Source organism: Sphaeramia orbicularis, chromosome 3 (assembly GCF_902148855.1).
Source record: "Sphaeramia orbicularis chromosome 3, fSphaOr1.1, whole genome shotgun sequence".
NCBI lineage: Eukaryota > Metazoa > Chordata > Actinopteri > Kurtiformes > Apogonidae > Sphaeramia > Sphaeramia orbicularis.
In genome coordinates, this window is record NC_043959.1 from 5,315,447 (window position 1) to 5,324,871 (window position 9,425).

General features: G+C 37.7%; 1 protein-coding gene across 2 annotated transcripts in view; it reads right to left on the reverse strand.

Annotated features, from left to right (window-relative positions):
- znf609b (zinc finger protein 609b) overlaps positions 1-9,225 on the reverse strand; it is a 226,146-nt gene extending 216,921 nt beyond the window's left edge. For both annotated transcript variants that reach the window (XM_030124618.1, XM_030124610.1), the window contains exon 1: positions 8,801-9,225. The gene's annotated coding sequence lies outside the window, so the exon portion shown is untranslated. The remainder of the gene's footprint in view (positions 1-8,800) is intronic.
- Between the last annotated feature and the right edge of the window lie 200 nt (positions 9,226-9,425).

A 9,425-nucleotide genomic window follows, 5' to 3' on the forward strand; every position in this document is an offset into this window, starting at 1 on the left:
TATTCTAGCGCAACTTAAGAACTCGGTGCAGAAACCTCCGTTGTCCACATTAGAAACTTACATTACTAAGAACTGTTTTGACAAAACATTAATATCACAGTTTTATAACATATTGATAGATAATCATAATGATAATTATGATAGTAAGAGACAAGAGTGGATGAAAGATTTCGGAACAGACGTCTCATTAAGTGAATGGAGTACAATTTGTTCAATGACTCACACTAGAACCATCAATACCCGTTTAAGGTTGGTACAATTTAACTGGGTAATGCAAACTTATGTCTCTCCAGTACAATTAAATAAATTCAATCCTAATATACCAGACTTATGATACAAGTGTAATAATCATCAGGGTTCTTATATCACTGTTTATGGAAATGTGATGAGATTCAAAAATTCTGGAATTCTGTGTTGAAATATGTTTCCCAGATTACATCTTGTCCGATACCTGTGTGTCCTAAATTATGTATACTGGGCATTTATCCTGTAAACTGCTCTTTATCTGCTAAAGAAAGAAAAATGGTTGATTTATGTTTATTACAAGCTAAGTGGTGTATCGCTTTGTGTTGGAAAAATATTGTTCTCCCCTCTTTTGACTTCTGGTTAAATAATTTAACCTCAAGTTTGGTGCTTGAGACACTGACAAATACGGTTAAAAAGAGAACTTCGGAATTCTATAACATTTGGAAGATGTTTTTGGAATTAATTGAGTTGTGATAATGAAGGGGTGGTGAGTAAGTGACAAATTGGGACATTTTGTTTGATGTGGGAATGTACATGTATAGTATTATTTCAACTCTATACCTAAGTTTTATTTATTATGTTATTTAATCAGCTGTTTCTATGTAATGCTGTCAGATTAATGCTTGTCACATCTTTTTGAGATTTATTTTATTTATTTTCATTTTATGCATTTATTTTGCTTTATTTATTTATGTGTGTATATATATATATATATATATATATATATATATATATATATATATATTTATTTATTTATTTATTTTCATTTATTTATTGATATATTTATTCTTTTTCTGCCATGTTCAAGATGTTCATGATGTTTAAAGTTTTGTATGAATGAAAAAAAAATAAATGTTTAAAAAAAAAAAAAAAAAAGGGACATATAGCAATAAATCTGATTTTAACAAAACCATAAACAAACATTTGCTTTGTTCCAGGATCAACATATTTACTGCAGGTGTATTTCAGCTGTTGTATGTTGTTTTTTTTTTTCTGCAATTACTTACTTTATCAGACTACTTTTGTGGAATGGCTTCTAGGGCTGTATGATATATCGAAAATGTATCGTTATCGCGATGTCAATGCTTGTGAAAGACATAAGGCAAAGCTAACTTACATTTCAATAAAATGTAGCCTACATTTTATGTGCTGTGCATTCACACACTGAATGTCAACATATTTGGCCAATCAGAAGCCCACCTCCTACCCAATGGGGATGGTACATGATGAGGTAAACGTCACTTGTTTCGGGACGTGAAACTTTTCAAGATAAAATTTCCTGACCCAATTGTGTCCGTTCTCCATTCCCCCACCACTTGTGAAGAACAGTGTCCCAGGTATGCGGGAGAGTGTTGAAAAGTTTCCCGGCCTAATCAGCTGTTTTTAGTCAAGTCACACCAGGAAGCGTTTGACAGCTCTGATGAAGGCTGAAACTACAGCCAAAACCGTCAGCAGGTAAAATCATCTTTCCTCAACTCTACTTGTCTGATCACAAGAAAATCTCTACGAACATTTGGAATGGAAGATATGATGAACATAATCAATGTACCTTCTCAACAAATTAGTGGTTGGAAAAAAGGTTATCAGTTTAAGTTGAGACTTTGCAGTTGGAGTTAAATGATTTATGTTGAATTATAAATTTTGAATGCTTTAAGTTGTTCTCAGGTTTTTATTTATTTAAATTTGATTTTGTTTACAGTAGCAGGACATGTTTTAAGGGGGAAAGGGGATTTATGGCCAGTAATGAAAGGTGTAGCTGCATTTTTCCCCAATATAAATAATATTGGAATGGAAACAATGCATTTCTTTTTTTTTTTTTAATTGTCTGCATTAGTCTATACTGACAGCGAGTGAAGAAAAACATTAAATATTCAAATATTGCAAGTCATATCATTATCAAAATATTCAATAATGTTATCACGTTTTCCTAATATCATGCAGTCCTAATAGCTTCCTTTGCAGTGATGAAGAATTTCTTCTTGCTTAGTAAAGGTTTGACTGGGATCTTAACATCTCAATGATCCAACGCTGCTTTGAAACTGAAGCCTTTTAATGAGACCATGTTTTAACCTAAAATGGATCAGTTTCACTATGTGCTCTAGCAATAAAATGAAACTGGACAGTAAAAGTCAGTCCTAACTTTTACACAGCTCGCACACATGAAAAAGTCCTACTGTTTAAATACCTACTGCTGCTTCAATTGAACTTTAATCTCTATTCTCACTGTGGACTATCATTGTCTATCTGACTGAGGTGTAAAGTTTACCAGCGATGAACATCCAAATGAGACAATCGAGCATCTTTGATTACAGATAACAGTGGATATGGCGGTTCGATTCAAGACGATGCCTGAGGGCCTCCCCCTCACCACCACCACTCTCAAGTCTGAATGTGTTGTGGGAAATTCCCACACATTACATCATCTGAGATTTCTGTCTTGTCATAACACGACATTTCTAATGCTTAGGTTTGGGCAATCTGGCCAAAAGATCCTTCTGATGCATAATTATGACATACAAGCTAGGGATGTAAACAATTAATCGACTAACGATTAATTGTCGATAAGAATTTGCTCGGTTAAATTATTAATTGTCTGTTAATTGCTCTGTTCCACCCGTCCACACCTGTCCAAAGGCTGCCAGTTTGTCCGCGCTGCAACGCCGGGGCTGGAATAGCCAGTCATTGAACCGGATCATAGCGTTGATGAGTTAGAATGTCTTTATGGACATGATGGAGCCAAACACAGACCGACTCGCCTATTTATGGGAGCGGTGCACCCCTGAATAAATACACACACAAATGTGGGGTCGGTATCGGAGGCGGCTGCACGAACCTCTCTTTCCCAAAATGCACGTCGCAACAAATTCCGAAGATGCCCAAGTTACCTCCCGGCTCTGTTTGTAAACACATGGTTTGTTTATGGTGGATGGCACTTCGAAATTGTTCACCGTAATGCAAGAGATTCAGGTGAGTAATCACAGAAAGACTTACAGATTCGTGATACTTAGGCTATGACTGAGGTTTTACAGATTTGATGAAAAATTGGTCACGAAAATCTCCCGCTCCTTTAATGACATGAACAGTCAATTCTCTCTGAAAAGTAGATCATTTGTCAAACTAAAATCATTTGTGAGATCACCCAGCTCTAAGACTAAACCAATCCCTAAATCCTAAACTACACAACAAAAGAGATAACATCTTTAAGTGCACAAACCAGGCATATCACTATGCAGCTTCCATAATCTCTACAAAGGTTTTTAGTTATACAGGCATTTAAACAAGTCAAAGGATCAGCAGTGTGAGGATCAAGTGAAGCATGGAAGATTCACAAGGTCATGTATATGAATGGATGAATGAAAACTGAAAGCAGGTGTGTTAAACATACTAATGCAATGTGAAGCAGCTACTTCATTACAAGCACCAAGAATCGTAAAAAAAATCAGGCTGAACTTATTCATAAAATGTGTGACTAATCTTTCGAAGAACCCAGAGGAGGATATTTCAAACCAAAGGCAAATGAGACAGCAATTCTGCAACACTCAAGATTGTGCTGCGCCACAAAAGCTGACAATATCTTTATAGCCTGTGTGGGGGGAGAGTTGAGTGTAACCTGGGCTCACATCCCAGGAAAAGATGGATCACCAGTCTTTGGCAAAGCAGCAACTGTGCTACAAGCATTGAAACTGTGCTCTTTTCTGCTGTAATTGACAATTCACTGGCTGCACATCCAATCAATGCTATAAAACTATAGCAGAGTTGCAGAATATTCTTTTGCCTATTATACGTCTTTACTGACAAGCACAGCATCTGGTGGAAGGCTAAAAAATAAAGTAAATTCTATTTTCCAAGGCTACTGTTCACATATAGAAAATGTAATCTTGCAGCCAGGATGCCACTGTTGTATGGTCTGCCAGGCTGCCATGTACTATATGGTCCAAACTGTTCTCGTATAGCTGAGTAAGTATTGATTAGTTTGTTACAATTTTTCAACATTTTCATCTCTGAAGTGCACCACAATGTAGGAATACTGGTTCTGCATTGACGTTGAGGACTGGGAGTATTGGTTCTGTGTTGATGTTGAGGACTGGGATTACTGGTTCTGTGTTGACGCTGAGGACTGGGAGTTTTCGTTCAGCATCTGAATAGCTTTTCCACACCAATTTTACATTCACAGATAGAATACATTACCCTACATGACAACTGTGCTTTCAATAGCACATCTTTCAGATTATGTCCAAACATCTGTCAAACATATTTAGTGCATCACACACTTGCACAAAATGAATTCACAACACAGTCAAGTGCTGCAAATGTTATTTACATGTAATAACATCAACTGCATTTATCAGGCACTCCTGATCAGAGTTAACATGTCAGGTTATTTAAGAAGCTTTTGCTTTTCAAGTGCCAAATGAAGCTGCGACTGGTGAAACATCACATTGGCTGTTCTATGCACAGTCTGCACCATGTCTAAGCTGAAGGCTTATGACTCTGTACATGGAAAAGCACTCACAGCAACTTTGGCAAAAAAGAATCCTTTTGTTCCTGAAGTCTGACTTATAGGCTGGTATTTTGTCTGATTCCAACACTCTGTTAAACTAAGAACTAGAACCCAGGGGATATTTGAATTTTTTTTAAAAATACACTTCAATGGACAATTAATTGTATGTTCATGAGAGAAGTGCCCATCCTGAAAATTGAGAACTGATATCAATGGTTAAAATAACACTTTATCTCACAGCAAATCCTTTTTATCATCATTTTCATTTTATTCATCATGTTGTCTCCTAGCATGCTAACTGCTAGCAATCATTTAGCTTCCACCCTTACTTACCGTCAGAGAGGTACACAACATGGATCACTAGACACAACTACAGTACTTGGTAGCATAATTAATTGGACTTAACACTACTGGAACTGATCCGGATGGAGATCAGCTCCAGTTGGACACTACGACCAAGCTGGAGCCAGAGACGGAGTCCTTCGCACAACAAGGGATTAACATCAGCTACTGCCAATGGTGGATGTCATCTAATGTACAGAGAAGCAAATGGCAGTTAAAAAGGCCAACAGTGGCCGATAACCATGTCCAACAAACAAATAACTTAGATTTTCTCCAAAACTCTACCAGGTTCCAGGACATTCTCTTATTCTGACTCAACATAAACTACTTCAGGTTACAGAACAGGAATTTGTGCATATAATATCCAATACCATCCACAACTACAAACACATTTTTCATTTATTCAACTTGGCCCAGTTGACTGTTAAATATTTGGTAACAAGTATTATGCATTTCCACTGAAAATAATTTGGATGACTTTGATGAGATGTTTCAAACCACACACAGTCCACTGTGACAATGTTTTTGAGAATAAGCTACTCTCAAGGAAGACAAATACCTTTTCTATGGATTGTGTTGGGGTATATTGTAAGGTACCATAAAGCCTCTGAATTGCCAGCTACCTAAAGGGATACCGACTTAATCCCTTCTTTGTCATTAGTTGGTGCGCAGCTATGAGATGACAAGCGCTCTCCAAAGCAAACAACGTCCCCTTGTCTTAGACTAATCTCATACTCTAGACCTAAAAGGCAAACAATGTTAAAGTCTAATTTCCTATGGTTGTTTTTTGATATCCATCTTAGTGTTTTACAGGTTTTAAAGGGTGAAGGCCGGTCCGAATGTGCACAAATACCACAAAGTTCCATTTTTTTTTATATCTTTGCACTTCCAAAGATTTCAGAGTTACACATCTTGAGAAAATCCACTCTGAGACTGCAGATACGATATAATGATTTATACTGTCTTTTTTTACCGTAAGTTGTTTCAGTGGTTTCCATTTAATAGGGTCATATTTAAGTAGACCAGTTATCTTAAGGCAATGTTTTCATGTTCATTTTCTGCTTTAATTCATGATGAGGTGCATCTCTAAGTGGCAAGCTATTATGTGCTGCTTAAAGCCTTACAACTAACTTCCTCTTTACTGTCAGCTCTATCAGATTGTGTAAAATGTGTCTGACACGCAACTACAAGGGCCCCCAACGCCCATACATGATTAGAACAAATTACTTCTTTAAAAAAAAAAAAAAAGAAAGAAAGGAATCAGGTGGAGAGGAATTGCCTTTGAAAAAAGTAGCCAGCTGGAAAGAAAAGCAATAGCAGCTCTATGCTTCACAGTGGAAACACAACATTTTCTAAAGTCAAAGATCTGCACAATATTAAAAATGAAAATGAGGGTTTATACAGGCAGATATCAATGTCAAGAACCTATTTGACACGGTTTATTCATTACAGTCTTTTGTACTGATGTCAGTATGATGTGCATGATCAGACTTTGAATTCCAAGCTGCTGAAAAAAAGGTGGATGTGACGTGTGTGTGGATGAAATAATCTTAGTTTTGCTGATAGTTGAGTGGATGGTTCACAATATACATACAACTACATAGTGTGCATTACCCAAGCTTATTGCATGCAACACTGGCACAAAAGTTATCAAGTATGTATTGACTGCTGAACTGATTGCCAAAGTACTTGTTTATCAATAACCAGTTTTTGTAATTCCTCAAGAAAAAATTTACTCTGTCTCCAGACTTTTACATGTAGATATTTTCTTCCCTTCTTTCACTCAGTAAGGTGAATAGCTTCATCAAGTCACTTGAGGATGTCACTTTGGCATTTAAGAAACACTTTCTCATCAACCTCTGACCTTTTTAAATAAAATCATATGACAGAAAGCCTAATATACTCAACACTGAAAATAATCGGTTGCAGCCATAACATTAAGTGAAACGATTTCTGATACTGAGAATATAAATAAATAGCTTGACCTGCTTCCAACTGTAAACTATTCATCAAATTTTTAATGTGGAACAGTCATCGGATCCTGTAAACCCAAAGTTTATACCGCCATTACTCCACCACTTCACAAAAAAACAGTTATCAGACGTTGTGACTGAACTGGAACATTGTTCATAATGTTACAAAGACAACAAAAGTTAGCACAGACCAAACACAGTATTAGGATTAAATATTGAACTGGGGTTTTGTAAGGATTTATTTTGTTTTGTATTGTCTTATAAAACACAAATTAAAAAAAAAAGATTTTATCAGAATTATTTTGAATGTTTATTTAAAATGTTGTGACCCTGAAGAAGAGTCTGAAACCACAGTAAACAGTGTCTGTTTCTATGTCTGATTCTTCATTAAAGGGATGTTACTCAGAATATCAACTCGTTCTAGAAGACCTCCCAATCCTAAATTGAGATCAGTTGTATTTTGTCATATTATCTCCACTTCATAGGTATGGTACAGCACTGTCAAAACATTGCTACACAGCTAGAATTAGTTTTCAGTGTCCTGTTGGTGAGTCTAATTACAGTACTATGGGTTTATAGCATTACTACTGCTGGCGTAGGTAGTGAGGCTAGTGAGTTTATCTCAGGCTATTTGTAGAAATAATTTGGAACGTGGTTGCTTTAAAGTTATGCTAATATGAAAATGTGAAACGTTTTGTTCATTATTAAACTATGGCCAAACAAATTAGTTGACCACAATTAATGAAACAATGCAGGTGTATGCACAGGAAAATGTTGATGGCTTTTCCATTGTTCATATTTCATCTCAATATTGCTAATATTGAAAGAAAGTCAGTACAAAATGATGCAAACATGAAGACAATATCCCAGTCTAAGCCTCCAGAAATCTGAGAAAAATTGGAGAAAAAAATTAAAAGTCTGATTCTAACTCAACAAAATTCAAAAACAGGATCATGGATCTGTTGATTCTACCTCAAAAGATTCAAGTCATATGATCTTTTAACCTAGACCACCCGGCTCTATCAGCAGTTTAACCAAAACTTGAAGACAGATACAAACATCTGAGCCACCATAACACTAATTACAATCTGAAACATGAAGAATCAGATTTTTTTTTATTTAATGAAGCTCTTCTGATTCACCTTACGGAGATGGGGACCAAATTTCCACATTTCCCATTTATAGGTTACTCAGGAAAAAAAAACCACGGCCCCCTGGGGTCCCCAGCACATTGCTTGGGAACCACTGTAAGCCTTGTACTGGAGGAATCTCCAGCTTTAACTCTGATTAACCAAAGCAAGCCTTATTAAGGACTCATACTAAACATGACTTTAACAGTGCAGACATATTCCAGCACATCAGGTTTTCTTCAATGACTTTCCTGGAGCAGATAATTTACTAACTGTGGTCCATTCCTGTTACTTCAGTACTTCATGCATTTTGGAGCTCTCTGGTTGCTTGTTCGTACCACGTCCGCGGTTTAACATTCCTCAAAGTTCAAGAAGCTAACATGAGCTCTGGCTAGCTGGGTGTTATGAGCTTATGTGCCTGGTACGCTAACGCTAGCTGGCACAGTGAAACAATGAGCTCAGAGTGCAGTCCGCCTTGGCTAGCTGCACCGCTGCATGCTGTGCTCCGAGCTAGCCAGCCTGGTTTGCACGCAAGGCTAACGTTAAATGGCTAGCGAGGCGTAGCAATATCAACAATAAGAGAAAAAACAAATTATGGAGAAACTTACCGACTTAGCTAGCCAATCTTATTCCAAACCCGGGTCTAGCCATGGCGGCGAGCACTCCATAAAGAGAACAAGTCAGAAGAACGGCTTGAATTACAATAAAGCCTCTAAAAAATGTGAAACACCAGAAAGCAGTGGCAGCGCACTCCCCAAGACATCCAGCAGAAGAGGAGGGAGGCCAGCGATTCACTGGACTCCTGCTTTCACACTTCGAGATGCCGTCCACAACGACAACAGCCGAGTCCGCAGCGCATTTTATCGGTGCAGTCTCAAATCCGGTCTTTTTCCGCGATCTTCTGCCGATTAATCCCAGAGCGAACAGCCACCCATCCGGGTTAATTCCTCCGTATTCACCGTTTGTGTATGAGCGCCGCGGTGCTTCACCGTGTGGGAACTGATACAATGTAACCAACAACCAACAGCAGTGGGAGCGGTTCCGAAAACCAGGATCAGGATCCACACGGATTGAACTGTCACAGTCCACGGCAAAGCCCGGCCCAAAGACCTGGAACTGGAGTCACTGAACGAACCGGGAATTTATGAGTGTTTCATCCAGGAAGAAAAAAAACAATCAGATGGTGAATTCAGCAGAGGATGTGGCAGGGCTCCAGGGTTTAGAGCCTCATAA